Source organism: Theropithecus gelada, chromosome 2 (genome assembly GCF_003255815.1).
Source record: "Theropithecus gelada isolate Dixy chromosome 2, Tgel_1.0, whole genome shotgun sequence".
Lineage (NCBI taxonomy): Eukaryota > Metazoa > Chordata > Mammalia > Primates > Cercopithecidae > Theropithecus > Theropithecus gelada.
Window position 1 is genome coordinate 181,833,835 of NC_037669.1, and position 24,244 is coordinate 181,858,078.

The 24,244-nt window shown below is 36.7% G+C and overlaps 1 long non-coding RNA gene and 1 other non-coding gene across 2 annotated transcripts in view; both read right to left on the reverse strand.

The window, feature by feature from the left end:
• Positions 1 to 24,244, reverse strand: part of LOC112619141 — a 526,979-nt gene that overhangs the window by 388,951 nt on the left and 113,784 nt on the right. The gene's annotated exons all lie outside the window — the stretch shown is intronic.
• Positions 1,438 to 1,544, reverse strand: LOC112619852. Its single transcript, XR_003118350.1, has one exon. It is a non-coding gene; the product is annotated as a U6 spliceosomal RNA (small nuclear RNA).

Here is a 24,244-nt window from a genome sequence, read left to right on the forward strand (position 1 = left end):
CCAATGAAAGTTATAGAAAAAAATTATGGTGCTGTCATATCAAGTACTCAGATTTTAGATTCTGACAGGAATAGACAATTACTTAGTTCTTCCACTAGTAATTCCTACCACTTATCTTTCTTCAATCTCTGGACGCTCAAGGCTTATCTTTCAAGTGGGACTGATAACACGGTATCAAACAACATAAGTGAACTTGCTCATCTACCATAAAGCAGAGTCAAATCGTAAGTTGCTGTATTGTCACCTTTTGCTAATTTCAAGTTGCTATCTCTCAATAAAATTGAAAGGGGAAGAAAAGAATCTTTGTAAGAGTATTTAGCATTTGTCCTTTCTTAAACGTCAGAGAAAACATTTTTTAATTAGTCTTTCAATCCAAATGGTTGCAGAGGGCAAGATTTTCTATGTTCTTCATCTTTTCACGTCACCTGAGGAGCAAGAAATCCTTTAAATCTGCCTGACAATTTTATGCTGTCTTAACAAGTAAAAAATCCCTAGCTTTTCAATATGCTCTTCCATGTCATAGCCTCTGCTCTGTTCTGTTGACACTGCCTCCTTCCTCTCTACAAGTGCTTTATTTTTGACTGTGGAAAAATACATAACATAAAATTTACCATCTTAACCATTTATAAGTGTACAGTGTTCAGTATTGTTAAAAATATTCACATTTATTGCAAAATGTTCCAATTTTTTCATCTTACAAAACTAAAGTTTTATACTCATTGAACAACAACTCACCATTTTCCGCTCCTTCCAGCCCCTGGCAACCATCATTTTACTTTCTGTATCTATGAATTTGACTATTCTAGATACCTCATATAACTGGAATCCTACAGCATTTGCCTCTTTATGACTGGGCCATTTCACTTAGCATAATGTCCTCAAGGTTCATCCATATTGTAGCATGTGTCAACATTTATTTCCTTTTTCCTTTTACTGAATGATATTTCATAGCACACATATGCCACATTTTATTTATTTACTTACCCATAAAAAATGCTTGGTTTGCTTTCACTCCTTGGCTATTTTAGTGCTGCTGTGAATGTGGTATTCAGATACCTCTTTAAAATCCTGCTTTCAATGCTCTTGGCTATATGTCCAAAAGTAGAATTGCTGGATCATATAATACCTATTATTAATTTTTTGAGTAACCTCCATACTGTTTTCCAGAATGGGTGCACCATTTTTTATTTCCATCAAAAGGATACAAGTGTCACAATTTCTCCACAAGCTCACCAACAACTGTTATTTTCTATGTATTCTTTTTGTTTATGTTTTCTTTTTCTTGCAGCTATTCTAATGGGTGAGATGTTAGCCTCATTGTGGCTTTGATTTGCATTTTCATATTGATTAGTAACGTTGAACATCTTTTCATACGCCTGTAGGCCATTTGTATTTCCTCTTTGGAGAAATGGCTATTCAAGTTTTTTTTCTCATTTAAAAAATACAGAATACTTCATGAATTTGTGTGGCACCTTTGCATGTGGACTGTGCTAATCTTCTCTCTATGTATCCAATTTTAGTATATGGGCTGCCAAAGCAAGCCCCCAAGTTGTTGATTCTTAATGAGACTTTTCAGTGCTGAATCTTTCTCTTCTCAAAAATCCTCCCCCTATCCATCTACACTCAATACTTTTCCCTCTTAAAAATACAGAAAGAAATTTGTTTATATCATAAAATTTATGTTTGCCCATGTTCAATTTATCAGTCCTATTCATTGCTTGATCACTTAGTCTTTGAGTTTTTGGTTTTGTTTTGCCTTATGCTTGTTCATGTCACTAGGTTTAGGGGATTTTAAGATCTGGCTTAACTCTGCCACCTTAAATGGCCTGATGCAGGTTAATATGAGTTAGGAGCAATATTTCAACCTGGCATCTAAATGATTCTTTTTTTTCTCATTTTAATCATAAGTTCTTAATTTTCTCAGCATTGATGTAAAAATCATTTATACTTGCACTGCAAGCAACATAAATCATTAACACTCCAAAAAATAGTAAACAACCTTGAATCAATATCATTTTCTTCTATGAGACACTATGGAAATGAAAGAATACAGTTCTTCATTGATCAGAAGTCTCATAAACATTTAGCCTGGGCCTCATCTCTTTACAGTACTTACTTTGCTCCAACTACACAAGTCTTCTTTATGGTTTTAGGACAAGTCAAGGTCCTTTCTTCCTTGAAGAACTTTGCACATCTTGTTCTTTTTCATCAGTTAGGTCTTAGCTCAGTGCCATCACCTCAGAAAGACTTTTCCTACACCTAACTCAAGGGCGTTGCTCCTCGCGGTCACTTTGTATCACTTTATCTACTCAGTATGAATCACTTTTTGAAATGATCTCATTATTTACTTGTATGCTTGTTTATTGTCAGCTACCCCCTGCGCTCATTCAAATGTATGCCCCGTGACTGAAGAGGTTTGTTTCACTTATTGACCTCTATATTGTCAGTGCATGAAACAGTGCCTGGGCCATAGTTTACTGACTGCTAGTATAGGCCATGTGTTCTCAACTATGGTATCAAAGCACACTTGGATGTTGATTCAGCTGCAAGTGTTCACCAAAATGTCTCTTAAAAATAATAAAGAACCAAAGATAAAGTTGAATTTACTTCTAAAATATATAAATAAGATAAAAATTCAGAGCAAATGCCAGATTTTCTTTATAGTATTATGACTGTTATTCACTTTGAAGTTTCACTGAGGAGAGGAATATTAGCCTTAATGATAATGTATATTGGCGGAAAGCCATGTTTGATATAATCTTTAACGTAGAGTAGTAGTTCCCACACTGTGCATCAGAATCACCAATGAGTGCTTGATTATACCTGCAGAATACTGATCCCGTAAGTTTGTGATACACCTGAGGATCCAGTTCCTGATGATTCTAATTCTGGAGGGTAGACGTTAAAATATAAAGAGGAGACTCTACCAGCTGAGATGCATATTAAGATGTAATTGAGGTGACATGGGTAAGAAATAAAGGCCTGCTTGTGGCATGGTTTGTGGAAATGGGAAGCAGTACATGAAGGAGAGGGAATTATCCAGAATTGTAGCATAAATAGTAATTAAATATCAATTGGGTATACAGATAAGGAAAAGTAGGAACCATATGACCTTGTTATCTGAGGAAACTAGGTGAATAATAAATTCATTAATTGGAATAAGGTATTTGAGTAGCAGGTTCAAAGGAAAGATCATAAGATTTTATTTGAATATGCTGTGTTTGTGGTGTCTGTATCTATCCAGTGGGATTGTCCAGAAGGCCTTTGAAAATGTGAATGAAGCTCAGGAGCAAAATTTGGGACCAAGATATATACTTTCGATAGCAATCAGCATATGTGTGGTCATTGAAATAATGAAACAGAAAAGGTGAACTAATCCTTGGGGAATGTATAAAACAAAAGGAGAATAAATTATCAGAAATTCTAAACTATGACAGCCTAAAATGTGAACTCTTAGAAAATTGAATTTTCTTCTTAACAGAAGTACTAGACTGGATGATCAAGAAAATGTAGTAGTTTATATAACAGCACTTGATTAGGTGTGGAGTTTAACAATGAAGTTCCTGGTAGTATAGTGGATAAAATGAACCACTCACTTTGACAGTGCACAGGGTTAATGCCAGGTTTTGTGAATGGACAGGAGAATGCCTAATGGTGTACCTGTGGTCTCTTCCTTCAGATTCATCCCATCAATAGATATGCAGGATGAGTGCATTAATGCTTTTGAGATAAAGCTGGATGAAATGTTTTGAATGAGAAAATATCCTTAACAAAATTAAGCGTAAAGTTAAATCTTAAACCTTACCAGAATAATTTTTGAAAAACAATTAAGTTGAGCACTTCCTTTGGAAAAGAAAAGAGAAAAGATAGAAAAGGAAAAAGAAGGCCGGGCGCGGTGGCTCAAGCCTGTAATCCCAGCACTTTGGGAGGCCGAGACGGGCGGATCACGAGGTCAGGAGATCGAGACCATCCTGGCTAACACGGTGAAACCCCGTCTCTATTAAGAAATACAAAAAACTAGCCGGGCGAGGTGGCGGGCGCCTGTAGTCCCAGCTACTCGGGAGGCTGAGGCCGGAGAATGGCGTGAACCCGGGAGGCGGAGCTTGCAGTGAGCTGAGATCCGGCCACTGCACTCCAGCCTGGGCGACAGAGCGAGACTCCGTCTCAAAAAAAAAAAAAAAAAAAAAGAAAAGGAAAAAGAAACAAATAAATGCATGGAGCTAACAGACATCAAACATCAAGATGGAAGACATAAAGTTAAAAGTTTCAACAGCTTAATTAAGTATAAATGGTCCAGTCCTTACAACTGAAAGACAGAGAGCTTCATAGTACATTAGAAAATAGAAATTGAGATTAAACTCTACACTGTGTATATAAGTAGAAAAAAAGAATAGAAAAAGATACGACATGCACACTATAACAATACAAAAATATTTCAGACAAAGTAGAGTTTAGCACAAAAATTATCAAAAATAAAGTGGGAAATTATATAGTAATAAATAAGGCAGTTCACTGGAAAAATATAATAATCTTAAATGATTACGTTATCTAAGAGAGACTTAATAAAGTTAAGACTATCAGAAGCAAAGGGAGAAATACAAAAATCCACAACTAAACTTATTGATTTAATTATTTTTGTTCAGTAATTGGTATAATAGTTGGGCAAACAATTCAGTAAATAGATAATATGCCTGAACAATACAGTTAACTTGAACTAATTGACATTTAAATAAGTTCTTCCTTAAAAGCAAAAGCCGCATGCTTTTGCATGAAAAGCAGCAAACCTTCAAGAAGTTCTTCCACATTTATTATTTTCCCAGATATATGAGAATTTGGCATTGGGCTGTGTGTCCTCTTTACGATCTATGTGCTTTTTGTAGCTCACTTCTTACTGAGGTCTATTTTAAGGCTTGCCAAAAAGGCCGGGCACGGTGGCTCACATCTGTAATCTTAGCACTTTGGGAGGCTGAGGTGGGCGTATTGCCTGAGCTCAAGAGTTCAAGACCAGCCTGGGCAACACAGTGAAACCCTGTCTTTACTAAAAATTGCAAAATATTAACTGGGCGTGGCACTGTGTGCCTGTAGTCCCAGCTATTAGGGAGGCTAAGGCAGGAGAATCGCTTGAACCCAGGAGGTGATAGTTGCAGTGAGCCAAGATCATGCCATTGCACTCCAGTCTTGACAATAGAGTGAGACTCCATCTCCAAAAGAAAAAAAAAAAAAAGAAAAGACATAAAAAAATGACAGAATTTGGCCGGGCGCGGTGGCTCAAGCCTGTAATCCCAGCACTTTGGGAGGCCGAGACGGGCGGATCACGAGGTTAGGAGATCGAGACCATCCTGGCTAACACGGTGAAACCCCGTCTCTATTAAGAAATACAAAAAACTAGCCGGGCGTGGTGGCAGGCGCCTGTAGTCCCAGCTACTCGGGAGGCTGAGGCCGGAGAATGGCGTGAACCCGGGAGGCGGAGCTTGCAGTGAGCTGAGATCCGGCCACTGCACTCCAGCCTGGGCGACAGAGCGAGACTCCGTCTCAAAAAAAAAAAGAAAAAAAAAAAAATGACAGAATTTTCAGATGAGGTTAGTGTTCTTTGGTGACTTATTCTCAAAACCTCATTAGCTTTCTCATTTATTTACTTCTAGTCAGTTTCATGTATGAGTATCAACACTAAAAGTTCTTTCTGAAATAATTCTTAGTCTTTATTTCCTCTATTCCTGGCTCCCTTAAGCTACCTTGAGGAGGTGAGGCCTGAATAGGGTATATTTCAAATCTAATCCCTTTATTGAAATAACTGATGTGAAAAAGTACAAACTACATTACATCTTATCTTTGCCAATAAAACAATATATATAATGCTATCTCCTGTTATTTGGGGTCTAGAAGCTGTCATTTTTTTTTTTTCAATCCTGTAAGTCCCAAATATATACTTTCCCTTTCTCTTTGCATTTCTGCTTCTAATCATTCTTGATTGCTTCTTCTATATTGCCAAACAGATCCAGTGGCAACCAAGACATAGTAAAGTGAACTTTTTCGACTTCCTTTCCCCAGCTCCGTAACCATTTGATTTGTCTTCCAAGTTATTGCAAGTAAGAGATTTATTATTATTTTGCATGCAAATGACAAAGATCAAGAGCTAGCTATCACTTTATATGCGTTGTCTTCCTCCATTCAACAACTGGACCAATGTTTCATATTTTTAAAAATGTGTGTAATGGTTCTCCAATTTTAGTATCAATTTGTGTATTAACACTAATTAATTTTTTCATAAATGATTGTAATACAATTATAAATAACATATAATTATATAATTATAATAAACATTAATTAATATATTAACATTATTTATGTATTAGTTTAAGTGTTAATAAGAATGAGCCATACTAGCTGCTAAAACAAGCAATACAGAAGCTCAATAGGTATAAACAATTAAGACTACGGTGTTTGTGTGTGCGTGTTTTCATACAGCAGGATTCAACACTGGGCAACAGAGGAAGGTGAGGAACTCTTCTCCATAGAGAAATTCTGGGAGCAGCCTCTTTTTCATGCTATGGTTTTATTACATTCAAAATGTGACTTCAATAACTAATTTATCAGATAGGAGAAAAATAGGAAGAAGGTAAAGAAAATCTTAACTACACACTTCTGCTATTATATTGGTAAGAACTAGTGCTATGGTTTGGCTTTGTGTCCTCACCCAAATCTCATGTCAAACTGTAATACTCAACCGTCTGGGGAGGGATCTGTTGGGAGGTGACTGGTTCATGGGGGAAGTTCCCCCATGTGGTTCTCCTGATAATGAGTGAGTTATCTTGAGATCTGATGGTTTAAAAGTGTGTGGCAGTTCCTCCTCGCTCACTCTACTCTCCTGATACCCTATAAGACATGCCTTGCTTCCCCTTCACCTTCTGCCATTATTGTAAGTTTCCTGAGACCATCCAGTCATGCTTCCTGTCATGCCTGCAGAACTGTAAGCCAATTAAACCTCTTTTCTTCATAAATTACAGAGTCTCAGGGAGTTATCTATAGTAGTGTGAAAATGAACGAATACAACTAGCTACAGAGATATTTCATGCAACGGAACAGTCTGGGAAACAGAACATTAAATATGTACAAAGGACTCACAGGAAATGAAGAATACACTGTGATAGGAGAGAAAGAAAGATAGCAGATAGATCTGACTTGTACTGGTATTTGTGATAAGACAAATTTTGGAGGGCTGAAAGAAGCTGAAACTGCATCCAACCGCTATTTGAACCAATTACTGTTGCCAGGTTGAAGAACTATTTGCTCATTTGTTGCTTACAGGAGCCATAAGCCAACAAAGGAGAAGCTAATCATTTTTTCCATTACCTAGTGTCCCTAAGGGCACAAAGTAGCAGCAAGTCAGTTTAAAAGGACAAATGTTTGTAGATTCCCAGTTCCAGCATCACAGAGATGACTATAGAAAATGGGTGGATTTTGAGTTGAGTGAAAATAGCTTAAGTGGTACAGTTTTTCTAACCTACCATTTGGAAAGGTGTCCTCACATCTTGCCCCAGTCCTGGTAACTAAGAACTAATAATACCCACTAACATTATTACGCAGTGCATTGCAATTTACAAATTAATGATTTCTCAGATGACGTTCCTTGACTGCAAATCTGTACTTGGTAACATTATTAGAACCATAGTGACATTAAAAAGGAAGCCCTTGCGGTATTAATTTTGCCAGCATATATTTTACCCACTGCTATCTGCAATCATCAGAAATGGGTTGCATTTTAGGGGCACTGATTTTGCTGGTTGATTTCCCCAGTGACGATTATTGGCTTGAAAATCAAATACCTGTGATTAATCATCATCATTTCATTCAAGGTAGCATCTTCTACTGTTTGGCTTCAATTCTGCTCATCTCAAGAGCTGATTTTGTCCAAATGTAATCATCTAGCTCCAATTCCTAGTTCATTTCTGAAAAATGAGTTGCTGAAGAAGTTCCATATCTAAGATAATTATATTTTTAAACTATTGACAAAGGAAATAAGTGCAGCTTAACAGATGTTTCATTTATTTATGTTATTAAACAAACATTCCACCTAACAACAACTTTATTAGGTCACATGGTTTTATGGGTCAGGACTTTGGGCAGGGCCTACGTGAGCAATTCTCTGCTCCATGCAAACCCCACTGGCGTCACACAGTACTCTTTAGCCATTGGGGTTGCCTGGAAGGTACACGTTGGCTACAACCATAAGGCTGTCGTCTCCAAGGCTGACTTCAGGTGGTTGCCTCCCTTTCAATGGAGATTTAGGGATTTTCTATAGTATCTCTGCAGCAAGGTAATAGACATTTTACATGGTGACTCAGGTGACTCAGACCTCCAAGATCTGACTCAGGTAACTGAAGTCTCCAAGAAACAGAAACCAAGACAAAAGTTGTCAGTCCTCTTAAAAGCTAGATCCAGAGTTGACACAGAGTCACTTTGCAGCAATCAGTAGAAAAGAGATATTCTTCATGTTGCCTATACCTTCCGTAAGAGATAATTTTGTAGAAGAGGCATCTTGCTTCATACTAAGCATGTAGGTAGAATTAATAAGATTCACACATGCTGATGAAAGGACTAATGAGGTTTTCTTGAACATGTCAACCTTCTCAGAAACAAACAAAAAAATAGAAAACAGTCTAAGAGTATGAAGTTTGCTTTTCTAATAATTTAATTTTGAACCATAGGAAAAATAAGAAACATTGCCCATGTGCTCAATTTCTCAAATAGCAGTCTAAAATTTTATCTTAATTTCAAGATTGAGAAGTTGATCATAGCCATACATGAAACTCCACATGAGTACAATCCAGGAAAAAGATTGTTCAAGTCAGCCATATCTTAGGTTTGGTGCCTTTCCCTCAACAATGCAGAGAATATAGGACTTTCAAACAATATACTCAGGATTTAATTTGGGCTGCAAAATTTTAAGTCTTTTAACTTGTATCAGAAGTGCATTCATCCCCATCTTTTAGCTTGCAACATCCTTAACTTGCTATTTGTCTCACTCCACTAAACCTTCCTGATATGTCCCCATCCTTCTTTTAAAAAGCTTATTATTATCATTATTATTATTGTGCTTTAGTAAGAGGTGGGAGAGAAGTCTTCATTATGTAAAATGTGATACATAAATCTAAGTGGAGTGCTTCTAAAAGTAGAATGTCTGCCAAGTTCTCTAGCAGCTTTACCAGTGTATAATTAAGTACTCATTTAAAGTATATGTTTGTGTGAAGGGAGAGTGTAGAATTCAAAAATAGAATTTGTTGTGTTTTTCTTCTGTATTTTTAAATTATATGCTAGATTCTGGTTATGACAGCTATGACTTTTAGAGTAACAAAACTGGATTTTCAGGTTTAGTAATATGGTGGACTAAATGACCAGAGAAACCCTCTTGATACAGGATATATCAAAAGTCCTGCATAAAATGTAACATCTAGTATGAAATAAGATAATCCTTAGAGGATAAAGATGGAAAGAAAAAGCAAATTTACAACAGTACTCAGGACTGATTATGTCATATTTCCTGGAGCATCTGATTTTCTCTAATGCTCTAAAGCTGATTTTTGAAATAGCTGTTTTTGTGGTAAACGGGAGATGAAGCCTGAGATCCATGCAATGCAAGTGGGTTTAATATAAGACCCCAATATTAGGTCTGCATTTACGAAAGCCAACACCATAACTAAATGGAAGGATAAATAACACAGAGGGAGATGGACAAGATAGCTGGGTGTCTCATCTTTAGCTTTGAGTGGAGGGTAAAGTAGGATAAAAATGTTTATATAGAACTGTGTGTCTTTGTGTGTGTATATATGTATACATGCATGCACACAAACATGTACACAAGTACTTTGTGAATTTCTAAACAAAACCATGATTTTATATAAGTTAGGGACACATTTAAATATCTCTGTGTTAAAACCTTCTCAAAGTTGGTAATTTAGTTTAAGGGCAGAAGGAAAACATAATTTAACACCAGGATTGAAAGATCTTTCACAGATGAGGTTTAAGTAAAGGTGATTTCACAATAGTAATAATGACAAAAGAGTAAATAAAAAATATCCAATATACCAGAAAAAATGCTATGACGAAAGCTAATGAAGAAAAAAACATGAAATTAAATATACAAAGACAGTATATTCTGAATTAATCAGAGAGAAACTAAGCATATTAGCATGACATTTAAAGATTATGTAATATTTATAAAGAAGGAATAAGTAACCAAATTAACAGATATATTTGTAAAAGAGTTGAATAGATCTTGTAAAAATTATGTGGATATATGTAATTTTAATTTTATACACATTATATACCTATATGAATACTATATATGTAATCGAACAATCAATGAACAATTTCAGTATGGTGTTAGACAAACAGCAAAAGAGAGAAATAACAAGTGATATATTTGATAATGCAGAAAAACTGCAGACGTAAACAGATGAAAAATATATAAAACATATTAAGTGACACTTATGGGTGAGAGGGTCAAAAATAGAGACACATGAAGTTCTGAGTAGAAATCCTCAAATAGGAAGAGTTAATATTTAGAAAAATGATTACTGAGAATTTCCAAAATTTATAAAAGAAATAAATCATCAGATTCACAATGACTGAAGAACCTTATAAATCCAAAAGTTGAAAACAAAATCAACTAAAATAAGACAAAATAAATATACACCAATATTTTGTAATTTAAGTATAAAACACCAAAGTAACAGAAAGTATCTTACAAGTAGCCAGAAAGGAAAATACATTATAAGAAAAGAAACAATATATAAACAGAGCTGACTTCTCAAAAGTATGAAAAGACAGAAATGGGGCCGGGCGCAGTGGCTCACGCCTGTAATCCCAGCACTTTGGGAGGCTGAGAAGGGGGGACCATCTGAGATCGGGAGTTTCAGACCAGCCTGACCAACATGGAGAAACTCCGTCTCTACTAAAAATACAAAATTAGCTGGCCATGGTGGCGCATGCCTGTAGTCCCAGCTACTTGGGAGGCTGAGGTAGGAGAATCGCTTGAACCTGGGAGGTGGAGGTTGCAGTGAGCAGAGATTGCACGGAACTCCAGCCTGGCAATAGAACGAGACTCCATCAAAAAACAAAAACAAACAAACAAAAAAAGACCCAGCAAAACATCACACCAATAGGTTTAACAATATTGTCAAAATACTGAAAGAAAATAATTGCAATATTGGAAATATATTTAACTTTACATTGGTGGTATAATGATAACATTTTCAAAAACTGAACATTGCTGTTTAAAGACTCATTGATAGAGCATCTAAAAATATACATGTGAGATTAAAGAAGCATTGTAAAGCAAGATAAATAGTAAATATGTGGATAAAATATAAGAAAATGTTTATAAATAGTGTCTTTTGGTGTTAAAAATTAATAAGATACATTTAAATGTGCACAATCTAAAACATGTAAATAAGAAAGGTGTTCAATTGTGAATTAACATATTCTAAAGATCTTCATTGGAACTTTAGAATTGCTCATGTGTCTCTTAAATTTTCATCTGCATAATAGTCTTTTCCCTGCCTGAATTTGCACATTTTCTTATTGAACTACTCCGTCCCGTTTTCCGAATCCTGCCTTCTGCTGTGACTAATATTTTTAAAATACATTTCTTAATTTAGATATCGTATTTTTCATTTTTGGAATACCAATTTGATTGTTTAATACAGCTCCAATTCTTTGTTTAAATTCATCCGTGTTATCTACCTTTTCCTCTATTTCCTTAAACATAATAATCATGTATTTTTAAAATTCATTATCTGCTACTGCCAATATCTGGATTATCTCTGGCCTGTGTATATTGTCAGCTCTTTCTTTCAAACATCAGTTATGTTCAATTTTCTCTTTTCCCAATTTTCAGATTAGCCCACCTGGGATTTTGATACAGAGCCTTGTGGATCCTCAGCCTTGTGGGGAATTCAAACAGCAGGAGACAATGCTCTGCCATTTAGTTTCCAGTGCAGGTTCCTTGTCTCCCAATCCACGTAAGATATAGGAATGTCTTGGGTTAAAACAAGAATTGTGTTTGATGACTTCTGCCTTGTAAGACTCACAGGTCTTTGTTTCCCAAACCTCACAGACCAGAGGAGATTATTCTCTGACTTTTAGAAGCTTTCAGCTTAAATCCCTAGCTTCACAAGCAGCAGCAAACCCTAGCCGATATCCCATGGGAAAAACTGACTATGATTTCTGTTGCCTCAAATTTCTAATTTGTCATGCTAACGCTAATAACTGTTCAATCATTTGCTTGTTTCTTTTACCCATAGCAGAGGTTTTCTGCCTGAATAAGGTGGATCCGTAATTTGCATCCAACAACAGGAGATTACCCCAGGAAATTTTTAAGTTGGAGATGTTCATTTTGCCTCAGAGAAATTCTCTCTTCTCCAAAATTTTAATTTCTAACTCTGATTGCTTACATAGTTCTATGATGCATTTAAATAGTTAAATTTATAATTCATGTAGGTTTTCTTCCTAGTTGTAGTAGACTTATTGTTCTGCCATGAGCTTCTAAATCCAACCTAGAATTCTTGCGATTTTCTTAAGACTAAGAATATTGAAGCACATTTTCATATATTTACCAGCCGTTTGGATATCTTCTTTTATTTGTATTGCTAAGCTTTTTGTTTTTTCATATATATTTTCTTATTGATTCGCAAGCTTTTAAAAGTATGCTAAATATGATTCCGCTGATGTTTATATATGTTGCAAATATCTTGTCCTGATCTAAAGCTTGACTTTTTACTTCCTTAATTGGTAAACAGAAAATTATAATTATAATTTAGTTCAATTTGCAAACAGTTTTCTTCACAGTGATATGTGAGTCTAGTTTAATATAACTTTTCCTAGCTCATGATCATGAATATATTCTTCCTTGCTACATCTTTGAAGGTTTATTGTTCTATTATCCTCGTTTAGATAAAAAACTCACCAGAAATGATTTTATGTGGTATAATGAGCAAGGTATGCTACATTATTATTCTATGTACATATCCAAAGGATCCAACACAATTTGGTGAAAAGGTTGCCTTTTCCTACTCTTCTACCTGCCAACTGTATAATAAATCAGATGTTCATATTCGTGTGTGAGTCTATTACCAAACTCTGTTGTGTCTCATTTGGCAGTTTGTCTATTCTTCGGCAAACATTATGTTGTCTTAATTAACTTTAAATTTATCATGTCTTCATATAAAGTATAATAAGTCTTCCAACTTAATTTATCAAGATTGCCTCTTTAGATTGCCTCTTAAGCCTATTTGTGTTTCTGTATCTATTGAGGTAATATTTATTCAGTAAAATGCACATGACAGTGAACATAGAGCTCCATTAATATTTACTTACATATACAACTATATAACTACTTCAATAAGCTTGTCAACTTACACACACACACACATACACACACACACAATACCTGTGGAGATTTTGTCTGGGTTTTGTGATAGATTCACTATTTTGGTCTTATTTGGTCATATCTCTAAATCTACGCAATGTTACTCTGTAGTCCATCTCTTCAAAAAAATATAGTTTTTCTGTTCCTCTAAAATCTGAGTTGTCTTCATTACTTACACGGCCCAAGATATAGTGAGTTAATACTGTGTCAGTCACCCAAGTGATGCTGTGCCAGTCCAAGCCTAAGCCTCAAGAGATACTGTGTGGTTCCACACTATCTCACGAACCATTTATTATCATAAAAGCATTTCCAGGGTAGTCTTTAGTAGGGATATAAGAGCAGAGCCAGGTTGCTCTAGCCAACAGTCAGACAACCTCCAGAGGCAGAGCTGCCTAACTGTAGAAGCATGATGAAGCCTAGCTGAGATAAATAGCATCCAGCTAGACCCACAGGCCAATCCACAGTAAAATGAGCTTTACAGGTTATTGTTATTTTATATCACTATATTTTGGAGGCACTTCTTTTCACAGCATTATTTTGGCAATATGTGACCAATTGTATCAAATGCTCATTTTGGACCTATGAAGTAATTATATTATTTTGCATCCATGTCCATAAGATAAACTTGTCTATATTTCTCCTCTTTTCTGTATTATTGTCAGGTTTTGAGTGTCTGAGTTCTGCTGTTCTCATAGAATCACCCAAGAAGGCTTAATGTATCTTGAAGAATTTACCATTAAAGGTATTTAAGCACAGAATTTTCTGTGTTAAAATGACTTAATTGTAGAATTAAGTAACTACAGAGTAAGTTGATATTTTGTTTCTTCTTGTATCTGCTTTTAAAATTTACTTTTTGTAAATTTTCAGTTGTGTTTGTTTCATATTTTTTAATGTCAGAATAATCCATAATTTTGCCTCAATTTTTCTTCCTGCTATCAGTCATGTTTTAAAAAAATATGTCTTGGAAAAGGTTTATGACTTAGTAATCTTTTAAAGCATATCCATTTGATTTCAGTGGTCTTTCCTAGTATTGTTCTATATTATATTAATGAAAACTTATATATTATTTTCTTCCCTCTGTTTAATTTGCTATGCTAATTCTAACTTCTATAGATGATTAATTTTTAACCTTCCTCCTCTTATAATATATATAAGGCTCTATATGCCTTTCTAACCACATCTTTATTTTCAAACTTTTCAAATATACAGTATTTTTCTGTCACTGAATTTAATATTTAGAATATTGTTTAATATCAATTGCTAATCTTTTATCCATTCGTTATTTAGAACCAGTATTGCTAAATTTCTGACTATTTTTTAGTGTTTATGTTTCGCTAATGGTTATCAATCTCTGTTTAATTTGATTTCATGTGAGAACATTTTAGCATAATTTCAATCAAGTGAAGTTTCTTGAAACTTGCTTTATGGTCCAGTATATTGTTAATTTTTGTAAGTATCTTATGTGCACTTACAAAATATGTATTCTTCAGTTTTAAGGAGTGGTCATGCCGGGCGCGGTGGCTCAAGCCTGTAATCCCAGCACTTTGGGAGGCCGAGACGGGTGGATCACAAGGTCAGGAGATCGAGACCATCCTGGCAAACACGGTGAAACCCCGTCTCTACTAAAAAATACAAAAAACTAGCCGGGCGAGGTGGCGGGCGCCTGTAATCCCAGCTACTACTCGGAGGCTGAGGCAGGAGAATGGTGTAAACCCGGGAGGCGGAGCTTGCAGTGAGCTGAGATCTGGCCACTGCACTCCAGCCCGGGCGACAGAGCGAGACTCCGTCTCAAAAAAAAAAAAAAAAAAAAAAAAAAAGGAGTGGTCATTTATATTTCAGTTACATTTAATTATCTTGCATATATTCAATATATGACTCCTTTTTTGTGCATTTATTCGATGAGTTATTAAGAGATGTGTGTCAAAATCATCCTATGTCTTCAATTGCTATGGTGGGAAGAAGGAATGTCCTAGAGCTGCAATACAACTTTTGGTGGTGATAGATATGTTCATCATTGTGATTGTAATTGTCCCATGGGGTATACATATATTAAGTATTTTCATACAGTATACTTTAAATATGCAAAATGTGTTGTATATAAATTACATCTCTATAAAGGTTTTAAAATGAACCACTATATTTCACCACCTAGTAAAAGAGAAAAGTCAGATGATCATCTTAATAGATACAAAAATAATTTGATAAATTTTAACATTTATTTGTACAATAATGTTATTAGATAATAATGTATATTAGAACTTTACATAAATTTTCTTAATCTATTTTAGAAAATAGGATGTACACACATACACATACCACTATTTAGTGGCCAAATATTCAAAACCATTCCCAATGGAATGAGTTAAGTTCACCTGATATTGCTACATATATCAAACACAGTATTATTAAACCTGGATACGGTTAGCTACATAAAAAGTAGTAACTTAATAAATATTGATGACTAAGTCAATAAATTCATAGGTAGAGGGTAAGACAAATGTGTTTAGAAGAATACTTCTAATCTCTAGCGGACTTTCTCAACTGCAGTTCTGGAGAAGAGTGTGCCTTAATATCCTAAGTCATCAACTATGTGTAAAGAATAAACTTATTTCCCATGCATGTTGACTGGCATGGATTCTGTACCATTCTTGGAAGAACCTGGTTGTTACTGCCATCATTTTCTGTGTACCAAGGCTTAGATTAAGAATTCTGGGTGAATAAGGCTAATAGAAGCAAGGACTCAAGATTCAAATGAATATTTGTGCAGATTTCTAAGTACTGTATGTCTATGAGTAATTCCTATGTTTTGTGAATTTTCTTGAAAAGTTGACTTTTTTTGAAGAATTTTCTTGTTCACAGACAGAGCATCGTGTGCTGACACCAAAAAGGTAATAAAACAGCCATCAACCACTTTACTAAATGATCCTCAAGGATATTTATAAATGTTTCCTTTAAGGAGTGACTGTGTCTTCTTTTGAATTTCTTCCACCTGCTCAAAAAGTCTTGGAAATATTTCACTGCCCTCAGTAAGTTTTGTCAGCAAGAGAGAAAGTTTACAAGTGAATGCTCAAATGCAGCAATCATTACTTGTTATTTTTCAATTTAATTTTAGTATAAATTAACTTATCTCTGTGCAAGTAGCATTAAAGCTAATAACCCTAAAAAGGATTAAGATTAGAAAGTAATGCTGTCAGTGACAAAGCTCATTAACAGCCTTTATCACCAGAATCTGATGAACTACATCTAGGATAATTGGCCTAATTATAATACATTTGTTTCTTTAGCCAGGTATTCCTTGCTTCACTCTCTACTGATTACTTATGGGTCTCAGTTTGGCCAATTAACTTTCTCTTCCCACTCTATCCATTTCTAAAATTGATAGTGTATAGCTTAGGTGTGGCTTACTGTCAGCGTGCCTGTGCTCTGGATAGGTAAGGGCTGAATTAAGAAGACAAGAAGTGGAGAGACGAAGAGATAGTTTTATCCTAGAGTGCTGGACATAAAGTAGATATAGAAAGAATCATAATTCTTTTGGGGTTTCTACCTATTTAAGTGAGGTTGTTAACATCTATTTAAACCCTAACAGTACTGTAGACTTCTGATATATTCTAGCCTATTCATTCTCACAAAGCATTTTAAATTACTTTATTTTTATGATAAGTAACAGACCACCCAACTACAAGTGGCTTAAGAAAAAAAAGTAGTTTACATTTTATGTAAAATGTAGTCTGGAATTAGAGAGTTCCACATTTGGAAAAGTATCTAATGAATAACTCTAAGGAACACTTTGCTTAAGTTCTAACATCCTCAGGATATATAGTTTTTATTTCCTTTGTCTATAGACCTTTATAGTTTTAGGATAACTTCCATAGGCTAGAAACAGTACAGAAACCAGGACAATGAAAGCAAATCATCACATGATTTTCCCTTCTATTACCAGAAAAAAAGTCCTAGAAGAACTTATCTTACATCTCATTGGCCAACAATTGATGATCTGTTCATGCATAGATGAGAGGGAGATTGGTATGATGCCTGAATTTTTCATTATTTGTCAAAAGAAAGGCTTATAATAAAAGGTGCTCAGTAATGACTTTTGACTTTTCAACTGCTTAACTTTGAATATATGTATACCTCCAAAATTCATATACTGGAACTTAAACCCCAATGTGATAGCATTAAAAGATAGGGTCTTTAGGAGATAATTGAGTCATGAAGTCAGAGCATTCATGAATGGAATTAGCTACCTTATGAAAGGACTGAAAGGAACTAGCTAGGCCCTTTATACCCTTTCATTCCTTTTTGCTCCTCCATTACTTCACTCCATAAAGACATAGTGTTCAGATACTCCCCTCGATGCAGCAACAAGGTACCATTTGGAAGCAGACACTGAACCTGCTGGCTCCTTGATCATGGATGTTCTAGCCTTCAGAACTTTGAGAAAATAAAATTCTATTGTTTATAAATTACCTCGTCTGGCACATTTTGTTATAGGAACAACGATGGACTAAGACACCAACTGAAAGTGTAAGCAGGAATACAGTCCCTTTTCTAGTAAGTGGAAATCTCTATGGAACTTTGTTTCTCTCTACTTATCTTGATTATATGGTGTAAGTTTCATGGAGGGACAAATTTGAATTAAAGTACTTGGAGATGTATCAGTGTTTTCAGCTGAGTTCTTATTGAATATTAAGGTCCACTATAATGAGAATGATCAAGTAATTCATTGTCCATAATACACATGTTTGGGAGTGAAAAAGGGGACTAGTAATAATTATGCTTGGATAAGTGAGAGCTCAGCAAACCAAGCAAACTGATACATAAGGTCACCTTATTTTTAATAACCATATTTACATCTCAAAGCCACAGTATCAGTGACTCCTGACTATTGATTTTATCACTGAGACAGGAAAAAGTGACATAATTAAAAAGAAAACAATAGGCATATGTGCAATTATAAGAAAAATGTAAAATTCCTAGCTCAATAATTGATAGAACCAATAAAATACTGCACCAGTTTTTTCTCTGTCTGAAGCTCATGTCTCATATTTTGCATGGCTGACTAAAACAGTGTCTAATCAATTATGTTTTCTTAGCATATTGTCTCATCCTAAACAAACCTCCTTAAGAAATCACTGATAGGAGCCATAATTGACTAATATTTTCCCATGTTTACATTCTACATAGAATGCATTAGAGTTAGATATTTTTATTTATTTAATCATTGCTAGTCACTCCCCTGCTCAAATGTAAGCTCCTGATAGCAGTATTTTCTGTCTTCCTAACTGTTGTCCCCCAATTTTTTGACCAGTGTTTGAAAGAGAACATGTACACAATAAATGTGTCTTGAATGAGTAGATACCTGAATCAACAGGGATAAGTTCATTAAAAAATAGAATAAAATTTGTCAGACTCTAATGAAGAGACATAATATAACATAAATATTTAAAGAAAAGCTGAATAATGAAAATATTTTTAAATGTGTGTATAAGAGAACACAGACTACAACCACATGAACAGAAAAAGTAAGAGTTTAAAGAAATATAAACGTGCCAATTCCTTCACCTTTCATAGCAGGAGATAATCTACAAAATATAAATTTCAACCTATTATTACAAAATAGAAAGGCAATCAGTAATAAACTAAAATTCAGGCCCTACGTATTTCAAATAACTCAAAGAGGGATAAAAGAAAGCAAGTAAAAATAATATAGAAATATAACAAATATGGCAAATATTGATACAAAGGAATTCACCAAATTAATGTAAAAACCAAGGGGCTGTAAGACGGCTAACTAGGTACATCTGGTACTTGCTGCTTTCACAAAAAGGAACCAAAATAGCAAGTAGATAAACATACTTCAAGGAGATCTTTTAAGAGAGAATAGTGGAATTCAGCAGAGAAGTGACAGAAAACATGTAAAGTAAGGAAGGAGAGACAAGCAAGCAGCCTGCTTGGCCAGGATAGACTGGAAACCTGGAATAGCTCCCCAATCTGGGGAAAGGGTGAGTGAATGACCACCAGGGGTTCACATGCTCACTGAAAACTCCTATAGTCCTAGTCATGGGACAGCCCTGAGACTAACATAAGAAGCCTCTGGGAGATCATGGAATGGCATTGCTCCAGAGAAGGAGCTTCCATTGACTCCCACAGACTGCCAAGTTTCAGGCAGCTATGACATGGCACCATTTTGAGAGTCTAGCCCCTACCAGACTTTATCCTGCTCTGGGGTAAAATAGCCCCTGCATCTCCACAGCTCTAGATTCAAATAGACATTCCTTGCCCACACCTACCTTTGCTGCCGAGAACTGCCACCAGGGCCAAAGTGGGAGCCACTGGCAGCAGTGAAATCCCCACAACAGAGGGGCAGCATTAATGAGAAACTACCCTTTCCATAGCCACTGCTGCTGCTGACTGCTGCTGCCACTAGGCCAAAGCGTAAACCACTGGCAGTTACCTCATCCCTGCAGCAGGACAATCATGTGTTTTTAAATTCTCTGAGGACAAATGCAACTGCTACTCTGGGCTGCCACTACCAGGAATGAAGTGCAAGAGAAGCATATACCTTCAGCTGCCTGTCTATGGCTATTTCCACAGAAATAAATCCCGTACAATGCAGTAGCAGGGAAACAGCACAGCTGCTGCTGTCCCCACCTGAACCTTCTGCTGGTAGCCTGGAGATCATCCCACCTCTGTCTACCACAGCTAACACGTGTACACACTTCCAAGGGGTATGGCAACAGGTGTTCCAAGCCCTACTCTGCCTCCTAGTACCCAAACATGCCATCTGGGGCTTGGGGATCACCCAGCCAAATCCATAACCACTAGCACCTAAACACTCCTCCCAGGATACTGAGGTTAGGCTACAACCTCAATCTGCTGCAACCACCACAGCTGATACCTACCACATGTGCCATCTACGGGCCTGGGAACTGGGCCACTTAGCCCATTGTAACCACTGCCAACAGCAATACAGACTGCTTGGGACCCAGAAGGTTGTCCTACCACTGCTACAGCCACCATCAAGACAATGCCCAATGCCTAAAGACCTGATAATCCACCCATCTGCCCAGTCCACTGCTGTCATTCTTGACACCTGAGCAAGGGATCTAGATGCCCAAAATTGGCCTACCTGGGCCTATTAATACTGGTGTCAGCACATGCCATCCTGGGAAATAGCGACAGGGATGTTTGGTGCAGTGTTGCATCACTGAGGCCAAATGGCCAACCAACCTGGTATCCTAGACCCCAGTAAAACATCATCACAGCCACTAACACTAAATATGCACTCTAAGCTACTAAGAAAGTCAGAGATACCACTGACTCTATTTACAGCCAAAGAAATTATACTGAAACTACACTACAGCAAACCCAGAATCAAAGCTAAAGTGCAGTTCTCTATTCAGCCAATACCATAGACACATCTTCAGGAGAATTCCTCCCCTATAAAAGCAAATTCAAAAAATTGGAAGAAGCAGCTGTCACACTCAGTGTGCAGATATCAAAGTAAGGACACAAGAAACATGAAAAAGTAAGGAAATATGACACCTCCAAAATAATAATAATAATAATAATAATTCTCCAGCAACTGATTTCAATCAAAAAGACATTTACAAAATCCCAGAGAAAAATTCAAAATATTTTCATAAAAGAAGACCAATCAGACATGAGAGAATACTGAAAACAGTACAAATAACTCAGGAAAACAATTCAGGATACAAATGAGAAATTTGTCAGAGATAGAAATCATAAAAATGAACAAAATAAAAGCCCTAGAACTGAAGAATTCATTTAACGTAGTAGAAAATATACCCAAAAGTGTCAGTAATAGACTAGATCAAAGAAGAAGAGAAAAATCGCAGAATGTGAAGACAGATCTTTTTAAATTACCTATTCATATACAAACAAAGAATAAAAGAGGAGAGGGGCCAAGATAGATGATTGGAAGCAGCTGCAGTCTGCAGTGCTCATGAAGTGGAATGAAAGGAGAGAGTGAATTCGGCACCTTTAACTGCCATATCCAAGTGCTTGCATTGGGACTGACTAGGAAAACAGCTCAACCCACGGAGAGCAAAGAGAAGCAGGCCTGGGTGATTGCCCACCCAGAAGCAACATGGAGCCAAGGGAATCCTACGCTGAGCCAAGGGAAGCAGTGAGTGATTTTGCGACCCAGTCTGGGAAACCATGCTTCTCCCAGAGATCTGTGCAAACTGCATATCAGCAGATCCACTTGTGAGCCAACGCCACCAGGGCCTAGGGTCCAATCCATGGAGCTGTGTGGAGTCTTGGCAGAGTGAACAGTTAGGCACACACAAAAATCAGGAGTTTTGCATACTCTGGCCCCAGACTCCACTACAACATGAGAGATTCATCTGTGCATAGCCCTAGGAAGGGGGCTGAGTCCAGGGAGCCAAGTGGCATTGTTCTGCAGGCCCCACTTCCACAGCACCTCATGGGTTGAGACCCACTGGCTTGGATTTCCAGCCAGCCAGCGGCAGCAGATGGAGCTGGCCTGAGTCGGGACCAAGTTCCCGTGGGGAAGGGGTGGCCACCATCTGTGTGGTTTGGTAGACTCAGTCATTTCAGCTTGTGGGCTTTGGAGAATACAAATGGTGCAGACAATTCAAGGTTCCCCCCTTCCCAGTGGAGTGCACCTGCTCTACCAAAGGGCAGCCAGACTGCTTCTTTGGGTGGGTCCCTGATCCTGTTTCTCCTAAGTGAGACCTCCCAGCAAGGGTCTCCAGCCACATCCTATAAATGCATTTAGGCCAGCAACAGGTCAGTGCCCCCACTGGAATGGAGCTTCCAGAGGAAAAAGCAGGCTGCCATCTTTGTTGTTTTATAGGCTTCACTAGTGATACCTCCAGGTACGGAAAAAACTGAGGCAATTAGGGTCTGGAGGGGACTCCAGGCAAACTGCGGGAGCCCTATGTAAGAGTGACCAGACTGTTAAAAGAAAAACAAACAAACAGAAAACAACAACAACTAAATGACCCCACAAAATCCCCATTCGAAGGTCAGCAACTTCAAAGATTAAAGATAGATAGGTCCATAATGATGAGAAATAATCAATACAAAAATGCTGCACACTCAAAATGCCAGAGTGGCTCTTCTTGAAATGACTACAAAACCTCTCCGGCAAGGGCCACAAAACTGAGCTGAAAGTGAGAAAGCTGAATCAACAGAGTACGCTTCAGAAGGTGGGTAATAACGAACTTTGCTGAGCTAAAGGACCATGTTGTAACCCAATGCAAAAAAGCTAAGAATTATGATAAAACAATATAGGAGCTAATGGCCATAATAGCCACTTTGGAGAGGAACATAACCAGCCTGATGGGGCTGAAAAAGAAAACACAAGATCTTCACAATGCAATCGCAAGTATCAATAGCAGAATAGACCAAGTGGAGGGAAGAATCTCAGAAATTGAAGATAAATTTTCTGAAATAAGACAAGCAGACAATAATGGAGAAAAAAGAATGAAAGGAATGAACAAAATATCAGAAAAATACAGAAATATGTAGAGACCAAACCTATGACTGACTGGGGTACCTGAAAGAGACAGGGATAAGAGAACCAAGTTGGAAAACATACTTCAAGATATTACCAGGAGGACTTCCCCAATATAGCAAGACAGGCCAACATACAAATTCAGAAATGCAGAGAACTCCAGTAAGATACACCATGAGAAGATCAACCCCAAGACACATAATTATAAGATTCTCCAAGGTCAAAATGAAAGAAAAAAATGTTAATGGCAGCCATAGAGAAAGGCCAGGTCAACTACAAAAAGAAGCCCAACAGACTAACAGTGGATCTTTTAGTGGAAGCCCTAAAAGCCAGAAGAGATTTGGGGCCAATTTTTAACATTCTTAAAGAAAGGAATATCCAACCAGGAATTTCATATCTGGCCAAACTAAGCTTTATAAACAAAGGAAAAATGAGATCCTTTTCAGACAAGCAGATGCTGAGGGAATTCATCACCACCAGGTCTGCTTGCAAGAGCTCCTGAAGAAAGCACTAAATATGAAAAAGAAAAAACTGTTACCAGCCACTGTAGAAACACACTAAACTACACATAGTAGTGACACCATGAAGCAAGCACATAAACAACTCTGCAAAATAACCAGCTACCATCATAATAACAGGATCAAATTCACATGCATATCAATAATAATATTACATGTAAATGGGCTAAATGCCCCAATTAAGAGACACAGACAAGCCGAATAAAGAGCCTGTCCCACACGTATGCTGTATTCAAGAGATGTGTGCAAAGATGCACATAGGCTCAAAATAAAGGGATAGAGGAAAATTTACCAAGCAAATGGAAACCAGAAAAAAGCAAGGGTTGCAATCCTAGTTTCTGTCAAACAGATTTCAAACCAACAAAGATCAAAAAAGACAAAGAAGGGCATTACATAACGGGAAAGGGTTCAGTTCAATAAGAAGAGAGAACTATTCTAAATATATATGCATCCAATACAGCAGCACTCAGATTTATAAAGCAAGTTCTTAGAGACATACAAAGAGACTTAGACTACCACATGATAAGAGTGGAAGATTTCAAAACCCCACTATGAATATTAGACAGATAATCCAGACAGAAAATTAACAAAGACACTCAGGACTTGAACTCAGCTCTGAATCAAGTGGACCTGATAGATATCTACAGAACTTTTCACCCCCAAACAATAGAATATACATTCTTCTCATCACCACATGACACTTACTCTAAAATTGATGACATAATCAGAAGTAAAATACTCCTCACCAAATGCAAAATAAATGAAATTATAACAAACAGTCTCTCAGACCACAGT